Source organism: Chamaea fasciata, unplaced genomic scaffold (assembly GCF_029207755.1).
Source record: "Chamaea fasciata isolate MVZ Bird 193981 ecotype frontalis unplaced genomic scaffold, bChaFas1.0.hap1 SCAF_15, whole genome shotgun sequence".
Classification (NCBI taxonomy): domain Eukaryota; kingdom Metazoa; phylum Chordata; class Aves; order Passeriformes; family Sylviidae; genus Chamaea; species Chamaea fasciata.
Genome location: NW_027094100.1, coordinates 15238193 through 15257789, shown reverse-complemented (window position 1 = coordinate 15257789; position 19597 = coordinate 15238193). Strand labels below are relative to the sequence as shown.

The 19597-nt window shown below is 51.8% G+C and overlaps 1 long non-coding RNA gene across 1 annotated transcript; it reads right to left on the bottom strand.

The window, feature by feature from the left end:
* Positions 1 to 581: 581 nt before the first annotated feature.
* Positions 582 to 1253, bottom strand: LOC136297470 (uncharacterized). Its single transcript, XR_010723176.1, has 3 exons — positions 1151 to 1253; positions 883 to 1016; positions 582 to 772 (listed from the first exon to the last, which is right to left on the bottom strand). It is a non-coding gene; the product is annotated as an uncharacterized lncRNA (long non-coding RNA).
* Between the last annotated feature and the right edge of the window lie 18344 nt (positions 1254 to 19597).

Genomic DNA, 19597 nt, shown 5'->3' with positions numbered 1-19597 from the left:
GATACAGGGTGTAAAGGGAAATATTGAGGGGCTTCCCTTGCTTGTAGTAAAGCTTTCAATGCTCACTCTCCCTAGAGCCAGGCTGGGGAGATATGGGCCCAATAAATGGGAAGGAAGGAAGCTGGAGCAGAGGTTGGACTGCTGCACTCACAGGGTGATGATCAGCAGTGCAGGGCCCACTTGGCAGCTCGTTGCTGTTGAGATCCTGGAGGGGCTGGTGCTGCTGGCCTGGATAATTGGGCACACTCTCAGGAAGTTTTCAGATGCCACCAAAGGAAGCAGTGGGGAGGGAAGCACTTGACACCCAAGAGGCTGCAGCTGCTGTTCAGAGGGAATGGAGAAAGGGGAAGACAAGTACACAGTCCTAATGGAATAACCTCACAGGGGAACAGGACAGGCCAGGGGACAGCTGGGCTGGGAAGCAGCTGGATAGGAAGCGGCTCTGTGGAAAGGGAGATGGGATTGCTGGCCAGTCAGGAATTGAGTCATTGCTGTGTTACAGCAGAGGTGAGCTACACCCTCAGCTGTGCCAGCAAGGAGGCAGCCAGCACATCAAGAGAGTGAGAATCCCCTTTGTTTGGCCCTTCTGAGATTGCTTTGGAAAGACTGGGTCCAGTTTGGGGCCTCCTGGGACAAAACCAGCATTGACAGATTGGAGCAGGCCCAGCAGAGGCCACCAGTGGATGGCTGAGGTGCAAGGAGAGGCAAAACCAGCCGGTTTGTTCATCCTGCAGGAGAGTAGGAGGAGGATCAAGCTGCTTTCTGCAGGTCCCTGAAGGAAGGGATGGAAAAAAACAGAACTCCTGGAGATGCAGAGCCAGCCTGGGTTGTTCTGTGGTCTAAATCTGAGCTTTAAGACCCCAGACACAGTGCCAGGCTCACCTGCAGTTCCTCAAAGGAAAGGGGTGCTCACACCATGATGGCAATCTGCCTGAGGGTTTGAGGATGCTCCCTATCATCATGTTTGGGCACTGCTGGTGAGGGTTAGAGAAGTAGGTCCTCCATAGGCCTATAAACTGGATTAGTGAAGTAGTAAACTTAGAATAAAGTAATAATAGACATTTCTAGAGTGATTAATCTAACTGCTAATTGAGGAATCGGTCCAATCTCGCTTCGTATGTAAAGGTGTGTTTGCCAAAGCTGCTCACACCTTTCCATCAGTGGTTCCACATTTCCCTTTAGAACTCCAGTGAAGCCTGTGAGATGTGGCACTGAATTTACTCCTGCTCACCAGGAAGGAGACTGAGGTTCAGAGAAGCCAAGCGACTTGTTTGGAGTCATGGTGAGCGCTGTGTTATGTAGATCATCAAAACACTGAATGCACCTGCCTGGTGCTCCTGCCTCAGGTGCTTTTCCCCCTGCTTTTTAAACCTGGACATGGTCCACTCTGCAGCTCAGCTGATGGATGGTAACTCATTAAGCAGGAGTAATGCAAGTGGGTCTCAGCCCAGCAAACAATTCCCTAAGAACACACAGCCTCTCCTCTGTTCACACAGAGAAACTGCTTTTATTTCCCTGACTGTCCCTGAACCTCTTATTACTCCCAATTTGAAGTCCTTTCCTGGGGCACTTTCAATAGGATGGCTGGGAAAATCAGGCTTTTCTAATCTGTCTTTTTTTTTTTTTTTTTTTCAATTTAAGGAGATAATAATTACGGGGATCATTGTGTTGATGCTCCAGAAGACAATCAGAGAGGCTCAGCACCGAACTGCTGGCAGCAGGTGGACCGTGAGCTGCTATCTGCTCCAGTCACCTGCCAGGAGTCCCCCACCCCTGCTCAAGCAGACCCGCTGATGGGTTGTTCATAATTTTTTGTTGTTGTTGTTGATTGCTGACATAAAAGAAGCCGAAGCCACACCGTTTTAAGCTGAGTATCCAAGACGATCTCATTAACATCTCTGCAGAGGAGCCCTTTAAAAAACATCAGTCACGGTGGTCCTGAGTGGAACAGAAACTGTTCTGTGTTTTCTTGATCAATTGCTTAAAATTCAAGGTCGGGGTGCAGAGCAGGGAGGGCTCCCCGCCAGTCACTGCGGGGTTGGGCTGAGGGTTTTTTTGGAAAATAGTGATGCTGTCGTACTGGAGAAAATCCATGCGCTCCCTCAGAGGAGCACTATTGGGAATAAATGCTGGAAGCTGTTCCACTTGAGCAGATGGCTGAAAAACTTTGGCTGAGAAATAAATTGAGTATGACGGTCTGAGGGCCAATCACAGATGGATGAAATTCTAGTGATGTCCCAAATGTCCTGAACATAGAAGGTTCTCTTCTTTCCCCTTTTGTGCTAAAAAACCATAGTAGGATTTTTAATACAAACTGAAAAATGTTGATGGAGTGAGACACAGAGATAACAGTTTAATGTCTTCTGGATCAGCAGCACGTTTAGGGGAGCCCCGAGGTTCTGCCACCTCCAGGTCAGTAGTGGAGGAAAGTGCTGATCATGCAGGGACCACGATGGAAGGGCTGGGAAATGCCCCTGTGCTCCTTCAGACACAGCCTGGTGTTCACGTGCAACATCAGAAGTTCAAATATCCCTGCTGAATTCAAGTCGTGCAGAACCCAAAAGCAATTTTTTTTTTCTTCAGGATCTTTCAACCCAGCCTCAGGGTAGACTGGAAAACTGTCCTTTAACTGGTGTTAAATGGAGAAGTCACTAGGAACTGCTTCCCTTGGTTTCAGGCATCTCCATAAAACCAGGGATGACCCTCAAGGTGTTGAACCTTAACAACCACTGTTCCCCCAGTGCAGCACGCCAAAGGAGCTGTGAGCCCTGGGTTTCAAATCACGGGCTCTGGGATCCAACCCAGTGCAGATTCCAGACTTCAACTCAGCTCTGCTCAGGCTCAGAAGGGAGATGAGCCACATTTCAAGTGGCACATGTCTTGCATGTCCTGAAAACACCCTGAGCCCAGATCCTCCCCTCCCAAGTCCTCGACTGACAGGATGCCACGGGAGCTGGTGAGACACCAGTTGTGAGTTAGGTTAGTGTAGCCTGGCAAGCAGCAGCACCTGAGCCCAGTGGGGTTCTCCAGGGACCCAGTTCCCTGTAGTGTGAGGACCAGGGGACAGAGCAATCCTGAGCCTTTTCTAGCAGACAGATGAGGCCACACACACGCTCCCTGTTTTCCTTTCCTTGAACAGCTCCTTCCCATCCACTATTTCTCATGATGGGACAAGTTGGTGCACGTGATGGCTGCTATAACCCAGCCCAAATATTGAATCTCATGGGGCAACATCAGCAGCTTCCAAGAGAAAAGATCTTCTGTGGTAAGTGACCAGCTGGAACGATTATATGGGATTTACTCATTGCTTCAACCACGCAGGACACCATGACCCCACAGCGCTGCAAAAAGGGTCTGTGCTGCCTGTGAAACCTTGGTGCCAACTTGCATTTGCCTGTGTATCAGCTGGTGATCTATGGCCAGGTCAGTGACAGCTGTGACATGTAAGACCACACGGTGAGGACTTGTCAGGGCTCACTGAAAGCTGCATGAGAGGTGGACAGGGTTACAATATTTCCTGGCAGCCCTGTCTGAGAGCGCTGCCTGTGGGACAGGGACAGATATTAAAGGCTGGACTTAGCCTGCATCTGCAGTGCCCAGCAAAGGCTTTATCAAATAAGCTTATCAGCAATGCTGCTTATTCCTCTCAGCCAGCGGATGGTATGTGCTGTATTAACCACCCTCAGCCCTTTGTGGCAGATGCCCCTTGCAAAACCTGATTTGAAAACCGCCTTTGCATCTCAGGGATGTGTTTGGGGTTTTAAACAAACATACATTCACATTCATATAATCTATGTGGATTCAGTAACAGAGACAAAAAAATGAGGATGTGAAAAATCCCAGAGGGAAGAGGATGTGAAGCCTGTGCTGTCAGTGCAGAGAGCAGGATCTCCCATGCCCCTGGGACCTTAGGCCAACCTCACCCTGCTTTATGTTTACAGGTTGAGTCTGGCACTCAGAGTGTCCTGCTTGGTCCCACAGCAAGCTGGCAGAGGAATTTTAAATACTGGAAAAGACTCTCCACAGAAGACAGAGGAGTTTGAAATGTGGGCTGGGCCCTGCTTTTGCACTGTGGTCAAGCAGGAAGGAGGAGTCCAGATTTGGAGATGTTTCTGCCATCTTCTCCAAGGGCACAGGTGCAGCTCCCACAAGACACGGCCAGTGCAAGCAGAGAGGAGGGTTGGGTGACGTACACACCAAGCCTGGTGTTTTACTCCCTGTCCTGTGGTACATGGCAAGGCCCACTCTGTCTCCACCATCAAAATCTGGTGAATGATGTCATGGCTGTGGTGTGACACAGTGGTCCAAAGGCTCAGCACCTGTCCCCAGCACTGCCCAATGCACAGGACAGTAGGATCATGGTCAAACCCTTCCCCATGATATCCTTCCAGCCCGCAATGGGTTGTGGTTTACAGAATTCCTGACCCAGAGTTAAAGTCCTTGTATTTAGTCATCCTCAATTCCTCAACGGATTTCTTTTCCATGACCTTGTTTGTGAGTTTGCACCCCCCAGTAAAGTCAGAAATTCAAGTGCTTCATTATGAGCATTTTCTTTACCATTTCCTGATTAATCATCCCCGCCACCTTGGCCATTACGGCGGTTCCTGGAGACCAAGCACTGCAGGGCTCATTGCTCAGGCAGCAGCAGCACACAGCCCTCACTGGGGACCCTTCCCGTGGAGTAACTGAGCACAGCCTGCACAGGGATGGGGCAGAGCCACAGCCCCAGGAGGAGGGCACGGGAGGGACCCAGCTGTGAGGCCACAGAGCAGCAAGGGACTGGGGGAGGTAGGGGAGTGTCGTCTGTATGAGAGACTCCAAATATTTCAGAAGGCAAAGAGCACAGAAAGAAGGCTTTATTGTCCAATTCTTACTACCTTTTATAAGGCATTCCAAGACAGACTTAACATGATTAGTGAATAGGAACGACACCTCTCTAATCCCATGGGTTAAACCAGAGAAACAGAAAACACCACGTGGAGAAGGATTGTTTTGAGAAAGGAGAGTTGTTTGCCAAGATTGTTTTGAGAAGAAGCTTTCTTGAGAAATTCTTCCTTGGGGAAAAGTTAGCAGCTGCTAGCAGGCTAAAATCTCTCAGACCCAGAAATATCAGGCCCACAGGGGAGGACCTCAGGGGAAGGCAAGGCAAGGAGAATAGAGAATTGAAACTGGAGATGCAGGTGGATTAAATAGTTAATCTGCATTATAAACAGCACAGGTGAGAGTCTGCTACTGAATCTCTTAATCCAGTTATTGCCATTCAACGTGGTCATTTCCTCCTGTTCGGATGCACCACTCATCCTTCAGGTTTGGAAAAATGACAGTAGCGTCAACAACAAATAAAAAGGGACACAAAAGAAATTTTTGTGTGTTTGTGCAGTTTGGCATTTCCCTCCCGTAAAAATGTATCAACTCTTGTGCGGGAGAACACCTTCGGGAAGAACAGGGCTGCATCACCCATGTGGTGGTGACAGTTAACATTCCTGAGTAACTCAGAAGTGACAAGGTTGATACTTAGAGCAAAATCTTCTGGGCTCCTGTCAGTCCAGCAGGGCAAGACAGAGCAGATGTGACCTCATGAGAATTTATCCGATGCAGATACAGGGTGTTTGGGTGGTAGTGCTTTACCCTACAACCCGCACAGGAGCCAGAAAACAGGGGACTCAGCACATGAGGGGATACAAGGGGATGGATGGGAGGATGGAGGAAAACCTTTGAAAGGATGAGGGCAAAGAGGCCTGGACCTGCTCACGAACAATTTATGACTCAAAAAGAGGAGGCAAACCTCCTGGACTGTGCAGCCCCAGCTGCTGACACCTCCACCCATCCTTAGGCAGACACAAGTCCTTCCCAGCGTGGGCAGTGCCAGCAGTGCCATGGCAGGTGTGTCCCACGTGCCGTGTCACAGCCAGGCGGCAGCGGCACCGTGACGGTGGGAGAACTGACCCAAGTGTGACCTGGCACATCTGAGAGGCAGCAATGGGAGAGCCCAGTGCCTCCCCCAGGGCCCTGTGAAAATCAAATGAAGCCTCTTGGTGCAGGAGAGGGGTTGTTGGCTTGGGAACGTGAATCGGTGTGACACAAAAAGCCCCGAGTCCCTGTTCTGTCTCAGGCTCACGGAGCCATAGGTACCTGTGTGGAAAGTGTTCCCCTTGATTTCCTGTCCAAGTGCTTTATGTCTCAGTTACATGCCACTGAACATGCTAAGACCCTCATTTCAGAAGAGAGCAAAGCAAGGATGTACCGATCCTGGAATTTCAACCACTTCTGGAGGTGAGTTTGAAGGCAGCAAAGATTCTCTTCTAGCCCAACACAGAGACAGGGACTTGTGGTCCAAGATGAAGCAGAGCAGATCCATCCTTAAAAGCTGAATTCAGACATCACAGTTCAGGGAAAAGGACTGGATTCAGTCACTTTTTCAGGAACCACCTGGGATTTCAGCAGGCAGGTTGACTAAATGAGATAGAACTTTCTCCAGCTGCATGGAATCACTTGACAAGCTGCCCCAAGAGTACACAGGACAAAGAGGTACAGGTGGCAGGGGTAGAGCGCCCTCTGATCCTCAGAGCACTAGAAGGGGCTCTAAGGCCTCCCTGGAGCCTTCTCTTCTCCAGGTGAACATTCCCAGCTCTCCCAGCCTGGCTCCAGAGCAGAGGGGCTCCAGCCCTGGGAGCATCTCTGTGGCTTCCTCTGCCCCTACTCCTGCTGGTCCACAACCTTTTTGTGCTGTGACTGGATGCAGTCTGAAGATTTCCCTTAGTGCTTGAAATGATGTAGAGGAGAATATTGTGCTAAAGCAGTGTTGGTCCCATTCCTTTATCGCCTGATTGGAAAATAATATCCTCAAAAAAAAAAAAAAAATCCCAACAAAATCAACAACAAACCAAATTTATTTGGAGGCGTTTTCTCAGTTCTGTGTGGAAGATTTGTGATCTAGCAGCAGCCACAACTTCTTGTTTTGTTCTACCTCCACTTAGCAGCTGATGTGGCTTTCTGAGCCCTGCACAGTCGTCCTGGAGGGGCTAGGACCTTCTGCCTCCAGGATGAGTGTTGAAACCCCAGCCTTCAGGAGAGATCTCCGGCTTCTCTCTGTCAGATTTCTGCCTTTGTGTGTAGGATTGGGAAGGGTGTTTTCCTCCTGAAGGCCAAGGGATTCTACCTGCGTGCGACTTTCTGAGTGACTCTCTGAATCACAAGTTACCAGAGGTGCAGAACAAAGAGAAGAGAAAGTCTCTCCCAAAAAAAGGAGTCCAACCCAGCCTGATTCCTTTAGAGAAAATCCCCTGCACCATCAGCCAAACCCTGGATGTTGGGATTGCTGCCTGGAGCTCGCAGGCTGCGTCACTGCAGCAGAGCTCTGGCAGCAGAGCCATCCATCTTCTCCCTTCACTGGCCTCGGCACAGCCAGAGATCCCCAGCCATTCCTCCAGCCCCTGCAGGTTCAGGAGCCCCTGCTCTGGGCCGTGGTTCTGTGGCTGAGGCTGAAGGAAGGGATGCTCCATCCTGCCCAGCACTAACCCTCCCCTCCTGCTGTGCAGGGTAAAGGATCCACCCAAACCATGAGAATCAAACCCAGCACTGATCAGGCTTTTGCTAATCAGGGTAAAGGATCCACCCAAACCACCAGAATCGAGCCCAGCACCCATCAGGCTTTTGCTAATCAGCTCAACATATGCAAATTGTTGAAAAAGTGGGCTTGGAGAGACCCCTCCAGCACAGGAGTGAAGGGACAATACTGCCCCAGGCTCCTTCCAAGCCCCAGAGGACTCAGTGACTCCAGTTTAGGCTAAAGAAGATGCTAAAATGTCACAAGCCTCTGGAGAGGGTCAGGATGTGGCGACAGCTTCTGGAGCCAGTCCACTGAGTGGATGGTGCTCAGAGGAAGAGGCCACCAAGGGGCAACATGGGACTGCACCAATTCTTGCCTCCCCAATGTCATCAGGAAGAAATTGCTCCCTCTGAGGGTGGGAGGCCCTGGCACAGTGTGCTCAGAGAAGCTGTGCCTGCCCCATCCCTGGAAGTGTCCAAGGTTGTATGAGGCTTGGAGCACCCTGGGATAGCTGGAAATGTTCCTGCCCATGGCAGGGGGTGGGATTGAAGAAGCTTTAAGATCCTTCCAACCCATTCTGGGATTCCATGTCTCTGAGAAAGAAGCAAACGTGGACAGCCCATGGCAAACATCACTGAAACCCCCAGTTAAGGTCCCCCATGAGCTTCATCACAGCAGCATTCCTCCAGCCAGGGCTGGATTAGCATGTTTAAACTCTCCTTGCAAATCACTTCTAATCAGCAGCTAATTTTTCTGCAGAGCCCAGGCATGCAGGTTGTTCTGGGGGGCTGGATCTGCCTGTAGAAATATGCAGTCACCTGACTGGGGCCTCGTCATCTTCGCAGGCTGTTTTGTAAACAGTCGTTATAAATAATAAATCAACAGCATGCTAATGAAATGAGCTCTTTTTAGGATGCTTTAGAGAAGCCTCTAATTTAATATAGAAGAAACTCTAATCTGCTCTGCCAAGTTACAAAGAGGATTAAACTATCTTCCAATAATGGAGAAATATTCAGGCTCTGTATTGCTAGCACAGGAACTGAGGGGAGGCATTCAGAGGCACAGAGGAGAGGTCAGATCCCCGGTCCTGCTGGAGAACTGTTGCACCATGGTGCCTGGAAAACCTATTAAATCACAGATCCCACATCCATGGAAATCAAACTCTGCTATCAGATTGGTGGGCACTGCCTTCACCCTTCAGTGAATTTAAATAAATCTTTCTAAGTCAATGCTGCCATGAGTTGGTCATGGCCAAGTGGTGTTTAAATATGTAGGAAGGAATTTGTTGCTCCAGTGTGTTTTCATGTGAAGGAAGGACCTGGGGACAGCAAGGACCCAAGAGTCACTGAGGTCAGGATGGGAGGGACTGGGAACAAGCAAAATCAGTTGAATGAGTTTGCAATAAAATTTTGGGCCTATTAAGGTGTGCACAGAACAGAGCAGAGAGCCTCAACTTGCCTTTCCTTTAGAAAGTCTGTCCTGAGAACCAGAAGCTGGTTGAAATTACAGCAAGGACCCAGACACACAAAGACAACCCTACAGGGACAAAGCAAGTCCTCAGAAAGGGGAAATAGAAGAAATGAGTGAACATGGAAAGCTGGGTGGGAGAAGGTTGTGTGAGAGGCTCTGGGGTTTTTCTCAGTAGGGCTCAGTGGCACAGGGAATTGAGAGGACTGAGATGGACTGTTCTGCACTGTTCCATCGGCTCCCATGTGGGGAACCACATGAAATAGCCTTTCTTTAAAAGCCATTCATGGATTGATGAAAATTTCTGCCAGCTCGACACCCTCAGCACTTTCCTGCAATACTCCTGGAGCTGTGATCCTGAGTGCCTGAGCTGGGGAACTGCAAGAAGGGGAAGCCTGAGCCATGCAGGATGCCTGGGGAGTGAGGAGTAGGTTGTTTCTAGCCTAAGAGGGCACAGGAAGATTTGCACAGCTACCTCTGGGCATGAAGAACAAGAAATGTCCAGCTGTAGCACAGAATCATAGACCCTTCACCAGCTCTGTTGCCCTTCCCTGGACTCACTCGAGCACCTCAGTGACTTTCTTGGGGGCCAGATCAGCTGGAGGCAGAGCATCTGCCAGCACCCCGCCAACAACAGGAGTTTTAGTCAATGATCAGTTCAAAAGTGTTCAGCAGACACGTCAGAGCTGACGATATTCCACAGGAGAGCACAGGATGATATCCCACAGGATGCAGTACTGGAGACTCGACCCCATGCACAGAAAAGGGAGCTGCAGTTGCAGAGGGAGGGGCTGCTCGGCCCAGAGCATCCTGTGGATCCTAGATGTCCTGTTAATCCTGGTACCCACCACACCACCTGAACAAAGCAAACAGAACCAGCCCAGCACTCCTGGACAGCCCCAGGGCTGGTGCTGGGTCAGAGCTCCCAAACAGCCACCAGTGCTTCAGCTGCTGACAGTGACCCGTGGTCAGAGCAGGGCTGCAGGGAGCAGCCAGCACTCAATGCCTGATTATTTTCTCTCATTTCCTATGCAAGTCTCTCATCATCAAGTCATCCCACAGTGACCCACAGCTGCACTGATCTACGATGCTGTGCGTGCACTGGCATCCTACACCAGGGAGTGCAGCTGTTGGATTTTATACTCCAGCCTTCCTAGGTGCAGCATAAAACGCAAAATACAGCCAGCCCCTGTCTCAACAGAGCATGCAGCCTTCTGCAGAGACACCAAACATGCTTCACCTTCATGTAAGTTTTTAATAGATAGAGTACCTCTTGTCTATTTAATAAGAAACTGACCCTGCATGGATTCAATCAAGAAAAACAGCTATCTGTGTGCCTGGGAGTTTGAAATGGCTCCAGGTTACACTTTATTCCCTTATTTAAAGTTTCAAAAGGCAGGTTACTCCAGTGTAACAAAGACTTGCTGTGTCATATTTACACAAAGGCCATATTCATACAACCATAGAATGCTCTGGGTGGGAAGGGACCTTAAAGCTCATCTCGTTACAGCCCCCCTGCCATGGGCAGGGACACCTTCCACTATTCTAGTTCTTTCCAAGCCCTGTCCAGCCTGGCCTTGGACACTTCCAGGGATAGGGTGTCCACAACCTCTCTGGGCACCCTGTGCCAGGGCCTCATGACCCTCACAGGAAAGAATTTCTTCCTCATATTTATTCTAACCCCTCTCTCTCTCACTGGGAAGCCATTTCTCCTTGTCCAGTCACTCCAGGCCCTTGTAAATGTCTTTCCATCTTTCTTGCAGGCTCCCTTTACGTATTAGAAGCCACACTGAGCTCACCCCAAAGCTCCTCCTCTCCAGGTGAACAATCCCAGCTCTCCCAGCCTTTCCTCACAGCAGAGCTGCTCCATCCCTCTGCTCACCCTGGTGCCTCCTCTGGCCTGGCTCCAGCAGCTCCAGCTCCTCCCTGTGCTTGGACCCCAGAGCTGGATATTGGCTTTTGTCTGTGCTGGGAATTCTTCTTGATAAAATCGGGCTGGGTTTGGCCATGGAAACAGCACCCTGACCTGAAGGAGGGCTAATGCACCTTCTACTATGCCCTGAAGATAAATGGTTTAAAATTCATGGAGAACAAAGCAGAGTGCCCCATGAGGTCAGAGATCTGCCAAAAGTCACATTCTATGGCCCTTGTCAGCCAGAACCTCTCATCCTGCACTGCACACCTGATGGGCTCTGGGAGGCAGGGAATAACCACAGCAGGCAGTGCTGGAGGAGCCAGGAGTGATGGCCACAAGTCAGCGAGAAGACAGAGAGAACTAGAATTCTCAAGGGCAGCCAGAGGCACCTGGCAGAGGTGGCAAAGTTCATGTCCTGCAGAGGTGTCTGCTGTGGCCTGTGCTCCCCAGGCACATGGGGTGGGAGTTGTCCTGAGCTGTGCAGTGTGGCCAGGCCTCAAAGGAACTGCCCCACGCCCTCCCAGCTCCCCTTTGCCCCCTGACCACGGGCACAGGCACCAGGCAGCCCAGCCCAGTCCTGGGAGCAGCTGCAGCTCCGGAGTTCTGTGCCCACGAGTGGGAAGTGGTGGATCCACAGGTGGAAGTGGAGCATTCCTGTCCTGAGCAGCAGCCTCTCCAGGCTGGCCACAAACCCCAGCAGAGGCCACTGTGCAGTGAAGCAGCAGCTCCCATGCCCCCATTGCACAGGCTGTTCTCTGAAGAGTCTCTTCAAAGCTGAGGCAGCCCCTGGGGCTCCCTTGGCTGGCTAACATTCATGCATGAGTCACTGAAAATTACTTTTCAGTGCTCAAGCCCACGGGGTAGAGGCCAGGGAAGAGTTATGGTGACCCAACCACCTAAAACCCTGTCCTGGAGCCACTGCTCTGTCCGTGGATGACTGAATGAAGAGCCCTGAGCTTACAACAGGAGCAAAAACTCAAACACAACGCTGCCTCTCAGGTTTATTCCATTCTTCCCCCTCTGTTCCAGACCCTTGCTGTCTCCAGCTCAGGCAGCAAAGTTGTCATGCAACTTTGGTATTTGCTGTGAAAATAAACCCCAGCAGCAGCAAGCTGGCTGTCTGTGCTGCCCCACTGCCTGTGTGCTCCTCTCGCAGGAGCACTTTAAGGGATGCTCACAGCATCCAACTGTCTGCACGTTCAAAGAAAGGGAAGTTATGATGTTAGCACTGCCGTGACCTTCAGAGAAAGGGACTAATTATTCCCAAGCAGGCGGCTTAGTGCTGGGCAGCTGCTAATGAACATTGATAGGGAATGAAACGCATCCAGATGCAAATTGCAGCGCTGCCTTAGGAGGTTTATGAAGGAGATGATCCTGTGCTGGCTGCAGCTCCGTGGTTTTGCTGTGGACAAACCTTTCAAGATTTCTGTCCACCTCCATGCCCCTTTTTCCCCCTTTGCCCACCTCCTCCCAAGCTGATTTACAAACCCGGTGACCGTGGCCATTTCTGGGAGCAGAGCTGTGTGCTGGGGGCTCCAGTTTCACTTGCAGGATCCAGGTGTTGGTCTCCAGGGGGGCCTTGGCAGGGCAGAGGCTGAATCACCACCTGCAGCACCGGCAGCAGCAACTGCCTTTTGTTTTGGAATGCCAAGGAATGGAGCTGCAGAGCAGAGCCAAGCTAACTGGCACGCTGCTCCCTAGGAGGACACAACTGGCCAAAGTTGTCCCAGGCTTTTCTGGCTGGGTCACCAGGAGCCCTTGGCAACAGTGGCAGAAGTGCAGCAAAGTAAGGAAGGGCATAATCCTGGGGAGAGGTAATGCTGTGGGAAGCAGAAAGGTGGGACAGAGCAGCTGGAAACAGCCTCTGAGTAGGTCAGGTGGCAAAAGCAGCACTTGCTGGTTGCCACACAGTCAAACTGCATCCCTAAAAGCCGTGTGTGCTTCGCAGGGAATGCTGTGCTGAGGGCTGTGATTGCAATCACCCCTGGCAAGACCCTTCCCAGGCACGGGAGGGCTGATAATGGCTTGTCTGTCGTCAGCACCCTGGAGGAGCCCGGGACGCCCTGGCAGGCTGTCATCAGCACACGCTCCGTGCCTGCTGCTTGGCTGCCTCTCCAATTCCACCTTGCACAAGAAAAAGCAAACACAAAGAGGAGGTTGCAAAAAACTCAAGCGCCCTGAAGACAGGAAGTGTCAAAATCCAGGCTGCCCGCTCAGCCTGGCTTTGGCAGGGCTCAGAATGCCAGCAGGAAGGGAACAAGTCTTACATTTTATGAGGGGAAACATGCCTTGCTCTGTGTTGAAGTAGTTCAGGCTGTGGAAGATTGTTTGATGTTTTGCTTCCCTAGCGTCTCCTGTGGGTGTCCTGGCCCTGCTCAGGGCAAGCTCCTAATGCTGTCATGGTGATGGAAGTGTTTGTCCCTTCTGGGCTGGGCTCTGGCATGTGTAATTCTGATTTCTGGCTCCTTGAGACAAAAATATCAGTATCAGCGGGTGTCCAGGGAAGATCTCAGGCTGCACTGTCCCAGCCTGGCAAGGTGGGCAGGTCCCTGGTGAGCACTGACAGCTCTGCTTGGACCACACCTTTGCCTCTGCTCTCCCAGTGCCTTTCCCAGAGGGGAGGGGTGCAGGGCACTGCAGACAGCCCTGCCTCATTCCTGAAAAACTGCTCAGCCTGTCAGGAATGTGCAACTCCAGCAAGGGCCAAGCTCCTACCAGCCTCATTCCCTCTCATCTTGGGCGGACACAGCTGAGCGCAGAGGGCACCAGGATTTTGTCAGAGCTCATTTCAGGAGTCACCCACCTTTCCCAAAGCATCCTGCTTTCACCTCATGTCATCCATGATGTCAGAGTTTGCTGTTCACTCAGGATTTTCCTGTGGGCAGTGGTGTGAGGGGTGGCAGACCACTCCCACACACCTCATTCCATCACTGCTCTGGGATCTGAACCCTCCTCAGCCACTCCCCATCAGAACTGAGCTCCAAAGCCTTTCCCATCTCCATTCCCTTCCCTGGACACAATCCAGCACCTCCATGTGCGTCTTACAGTGAGGGACCCAGAACTGAACCTAGTACATGATTCTAATGCATCCTGGAACAAACTTGATATTTTTAGGCATAAGTAAGATTATCAGGAATACTGCTGATCAAACATCCACAGAAAATAGCAAAGGACATGCATAAGGATATCCCTGGGGACACTGAGGGACACAGTTGGGTTAAGCAGGCTGGCAGGTAGGACTGGACACCCAGAACATCCATCAGGCGGGTTCAGCTCTGAGCTGTTGGGACTCAGCTGCGAGGTTAGAGCATCCCAATGGGATCTTCCACTTACAGACAGGGAGTTGGAAAAGGACCTTGAGCAGTCATCTGCTCCATCCTCCAGCTCAAAGCAGGGCTAATTTAAAGACTAATTCAGGCTGCTTGGAGCCTTATCTTTTTTATAGGTTGTAAATAAACAGGACAATTCCAAAGGCAATGCAGACAAGATATCTTCTTGTCAAGAGCATTAACTAAGTCTCGGTGTTTTTCAGGGAGCAAGAGTTTCAGGTTTCTTGGTCATTTTTGTTTATATGAACTCTAGGTGAGCAGTGACAGAAAATTCGGTTGAATTGTACCTGGCAGGACTTCTAAGAAATACCCGGTTTCATGGAAAAATGCATCTTCTTGATGAAATGGGACTGCTGGCTCATGTGGTGATCTTGGATGAGGAATCAGCAGGCAAGGTTTCCCAAAGCACAGGGTCAGAGGTGAAGACGTCCCATGAACTAACTGAATGAGACCAGGGGGCTCCTTCAGCAGCACAGAAACGTGTCCACCCTGAGGAACCTGCGTATCCCTGGAGTTACCAGAGGTGCCAAACCCAGTAAAACTGAGCTTAGGCTCCGCTGAGATGTTAGGGTGAAGTTTACCTTGCTGCAGGAGACAGTTCAGCCCAAACAACCAGTGCAGTTGGAAAAGATAGATACCAACAAAGTTGTAAAGATCAGCTCTTTATGAGACTTGATGCTAGAATTTCCACATAGCTTCTGGCTGGAAAACCACAGGAAAAGTGTCCCAGTTTAAACAAAGCCAGGCTGTGTCCAGAACACTTTGTGTCCAGCAGAAAGGCATGTTCCTGCCACACCGCCTGGGCCTGGGCTCACTGTAAGCCCTACATCTGCAGCCAGCCTGACTTGGGCAAAGTGGACTAAACGAAGAAGACAAGGAGTCTTCTTGTTGACTTGTGACGAGGTGGAATCAACCCCCATTTCTGTTTCTTGATATATTTGCCTTATTATTTAAAGGACCACTCTTAGGGATGGTAGGTCTAGATGTTCAAAATGCTGCTCATCAATGCATCTCCTTCATTTCCACGTGCCTCGGAGCCTGCCCTGAAGAAATCCCATTTCAAGGTGGCTGCCTTGGCCCTTCACTCTGACCACAGCCTCTCCCTAGGATGGCTTTACCGAGAAACAAAGACAACGACCATGGCAAACCTTTCCTGCTTGCAGGGTTGTGGCTCTGGAGCTGGGACACTCGTGTGTGACTGGGGGTGGCTGCACAGCTGCAGCACAAGCAAACTGTCCTGAGAGGAGGCACTGGAGAAGACTGCAGTGCTTGCATTGTGATACAGAAGAAGTGTTAGAGCTAATCCATTGCCATCTGTCTTTATTTTACTAACCCGTTCAGTTGGACGCCACAGAAGTGCATTCACAGCAGATGAGCTGGGAGAGCCGTGGCATGGCAGCTCTTGGATTACTGGCATGAAAAGAATCCTTTTGTTCACGAGCCAGGAAGATTAGCTGCTGCCACGTCTGTGTCTGGTTTGTAGGACAAGAAAGAGAAGATGCAGCTCTCTTGCTGCCTTGGCCACTGCTTTGTGGCATCCCAGCTCCAGCTCTTTTCTCACCTCCCTCTTGCTTTATCCTTCCTCTGCTCCTTCCTTCCTGCTCTCTCCTCATCTTGAGCTTTCTCTGTCTTTTCCATCTGCTTCTCTCCTCTCTTGGCATCTTCTCCGCTTCTGCTTGAGTGCACACAATATCCCTTCTCCTCTTCCCCGAGTTCAGGCGGGCAACAGAAAAGTTCAGAGCAGCACAAGCTCCTCTCCACCGAGGTGCTTTACCTGCAGCCCCTGCTGCGAGAAAAATTGGCTCGCACCACCTGATCCCAGGCAATTTTGCTCACAGCGGGCGCTGGGGATAAAGCGCTTCAGCGCAAGGCGGCCGCGTCGCTCTGAATAGCGCGGCTGGCGGTGCCGCTCGGGCCAGGGGCTGCTCCGGGGGCTGCCCCTGGGCCAGCGGGGCTGGGCAGCGCCTGGGCCGCTCCAGCCACACCCCGTGGCCACGCTCTGCCCGGGCCCGCAGAGCAGCGTGACCCATTTAGCAGTTCCCCGACGACTTCGGGCACGGCGTGACCCGCGGTCGGCCGGAGAAGCGCTTCTCTCAGCAGACGCCAAAGCGCTCTGCGTCCTTTAATTCCGAGAGTGCCACGCTGGAAGGAGATGCCCTTCAGATGCCCTCTCCGCCGTACCTGCAGGCTCTCTGCAGAGCACAAAGAAAACCCGCTCCTCTCTGGGTTCGGGACAGGGGCACGGCCCCAGCCCCAGGGCGGGAATGCAGGATTGTGCAGCAGCCTCCCGCTCGCCGGGCTGGAGGCTCCATGGGGACGAGCCTCCCTCCACCATGCACACCCAGGCTGTGCCAGTGCGGTCCCAGCAGGACCTGCAGAGATCAGAGCCGCCTCCTGCTCATCCTTCCCCTGGAAGAGGATGAAGCACGGAGGTGAGGCAGGGAAAGGAGGTGGGAAGTGTTCCTATTCCTCCAACCCCCCTTCCCAGGTATGGAGCTGGGCAGGCAGCACCAGCTGCCACTGCACTGCCCTTCCTTGGCCTCCAAGAGCACGGGCATGATGTGCAGGGCAGATTGACCTTGGGGCTGCATTCCCAGGGAGATGCTGGTGAACAGGACCCGCCCCCACAGGCTACAGGGGAAATGCAGCCTCGGACCAGCCAGGATGGCTGGGGACACCCACAGCCTGCTCAGTGGTGTGCAAGAGTCCCAGACATGCTTTTGTAATATCCTTAACTCTGCCCTGCACACTGCAGGTACCAGGATCTGTGCCACACAGCCAGCATTCTCAAATACATCCCGCTGCTGCAAATGCAGTGACTTCAGAGTGGGGCTAAAAGGGGTAAAGAGAGGTGTTTGATTGCTTTAGGTGTTGCCAGTTCCTTCCTAACAGAGGCGAAAACTCACCCAAGTAAAAAAATTCCCCGGAAATAGGTCTGCAGTAGCGCCTGAAGCGGGTGCAGTGGATGAGAGTGATGGTGTGCCTCCAGGAGCCAAGCTGCTCCCTGTCCCCCCAGAGATTCAGTCCTCCTCCAGAATCCTTCACAGCTACCTCTGACTTTCAATCCACATTCGTGAAAAAACTTCATAATCTCCCTGACTAGGGAAGGTTTTGGGTCATATACAGATGGATGGAAGGAAATTAATTTTCTGCTTGGGCACTGAATCATCCTAGGAGAAGACCTTCATCTCACACTGCAGCTCACTGGTCCATGCCAGCTTGTTGAATTTCCTCAGTGTGACACCATGGGGGGCTGTTTGGGCCCTTCACAATCAAATAAGAGTCAGAGATACATAAAAGATGAGACATGAGAATTCCTGCCCCCTTGCAGGGTGAACCTCCATTCTCCCATTGACAAAAACACAGCCTGAATTTGACCCCCGTGGTTTTCAGAGCTGCTCAGTAATTTGGGGGTGCCCAGTGCCTCCAAAACTCGGCACATGCATCAGCATGGGGGTCTCCATCACCATCAGGAGGTCTCCAGGATCTCATGCTGGTCAAATGGTTTAGGGTGTTACCAGCCAGGAACCTGCAGTCACCAAGGGTTTGTAGACTAAAACTCCAAGAGGCCTCCCCTGTTGCTTTGTGCCATCTCCTGAGGGCAGACAGGGGATCTCATTCCCTTGCACATCTCATCCCTGCACTGGCTCAGCAGCTGAGCACTCATGGTACTCATGATCCAGAGCTTCCCCACACTGGGATCCTCTGCAGCCAGACAAGACCATGGCACCTGCAGCTTTCCACTTCAACGCATCCTTGTGCATGGACCTTTGTAAATGGTGGTGGCCTTCCCGATCCCCATGTCGCTCCCTTTGCCTTGGAAGCAGCGTGGCTGCAGCATTTGGGTCTGATCCTCCTCACTCCTCTCTGCCCTGCCAGGGGTCGACCCCCCTGTGCAATCGGGGCTGGATGGGTGATCCAGTGCCAGGAGAGTGAGGAGCTGGGGCCCGGGGCTCGGCTGGCAGGGGTGCCCGTGCTGCCACAGCCCTACCAGCAGTGCAGGGCTGCCTGGAGCTGGGCTCCCACGTGCCCAGGGAGACGGGATGTGCCGGATCATCGCTCCCAGCACTGGCCAGGGCTGGGGAGAGCCCTGGAGCACCCCTCGATCAGATGGGAGCAGAAGGGCTGCCTGGCTCTCCGTGACTCAGCAATAATGCTTTGGGTAGTTAACATTTCATTATCATTTTTAAAGGCTAAGTGGCTTTTACCACCTGAGAAGTATATTAATGGCCCCAGTAAAACACTCCCCTGAGTGCCCTAATGCTTCTGTTATATCGATTCATTTCCCCCCTCCCCCCTTTCCTTCTTTCTTTTTTAAAACATTTTTTCTCTCTCCCTGCATGTATTCCCCCATTATGAAAAATACACACTCATTTATACGGTGCAGACAGGGGGAATAATGCCATTCTCCACCTAATAACACTGCTGAATCCTCCCTTCCTCACTTGCTTATTACTCCACAGCAGAGAGACAAGAGGCAGATGGCAACAAATTCCTTCCCTGCCCCCGCACGTGATCAGCTTATTCCCTGGGCTCCCTGGGTTATTCCCAAGGGGATTTCTTGGGGTTTGGAGGTGGTTCCTTCAGCCTCTGGAAACCTCTCCCTTGGGCTGTGTTGTTTCCTGGGTCATCTCCTCACTTCAAGGAAGGCATTGAGAGGCTGGAGCATGTCCATAGAAGGGAACAGAGCTGAGGAAGGGTCGGGAGCACAAGGAGCAGCTGAGGGAGCTGGGAAAGGGGCTCAGCCCAGAGAAAAGGAGGTTCAGAGGGGACCTTCTCACTCTCCATAGCTCCCTGACAAGAGGGGACAGCCGGGGGGGTCGGACTCTGCTCCTAGGGAACAGGGACAAGAGGAGAGGGTACGGCCTCAAGCTGCACCAGGAAAGGTTCAGGTGCGGCACCAGGAAGCATTTCCTCACAGGAAGGTGGTCAGGCATTGGAAGAAGCTGCCTAGAGAGTCGGTGGAATCACCATCCCTGGAAGCATTCAAGAAATTACTTCCAAAAAAGAAGAACTTGGAAGAGATCTCCAAGACCATCAAGTCCAACTTTTGACTGCTCAGCATCCTGTCAACCAGCCCAGAGCACTGAGTGCAACATCCTTGAACACCTCCAGGATGGGAACTCCACCACTGTCCTGGGCTGCCCCTTCCAATGCCTGGCCACTCTTCCAGTGATGAGATTCTTCCTGATGTCCAACCTGAACCTCCCCCAGTGAACTTTGAGGCTATATCCTCTTGAAGAAGACAAATGCAGACCCCCAGATTCCTGGAGACCACCTGCTGTGCAGACCAGGCAGGAGCCTCCCAACCCAGGTTTGGTTGCTGCTGGTGCTGGG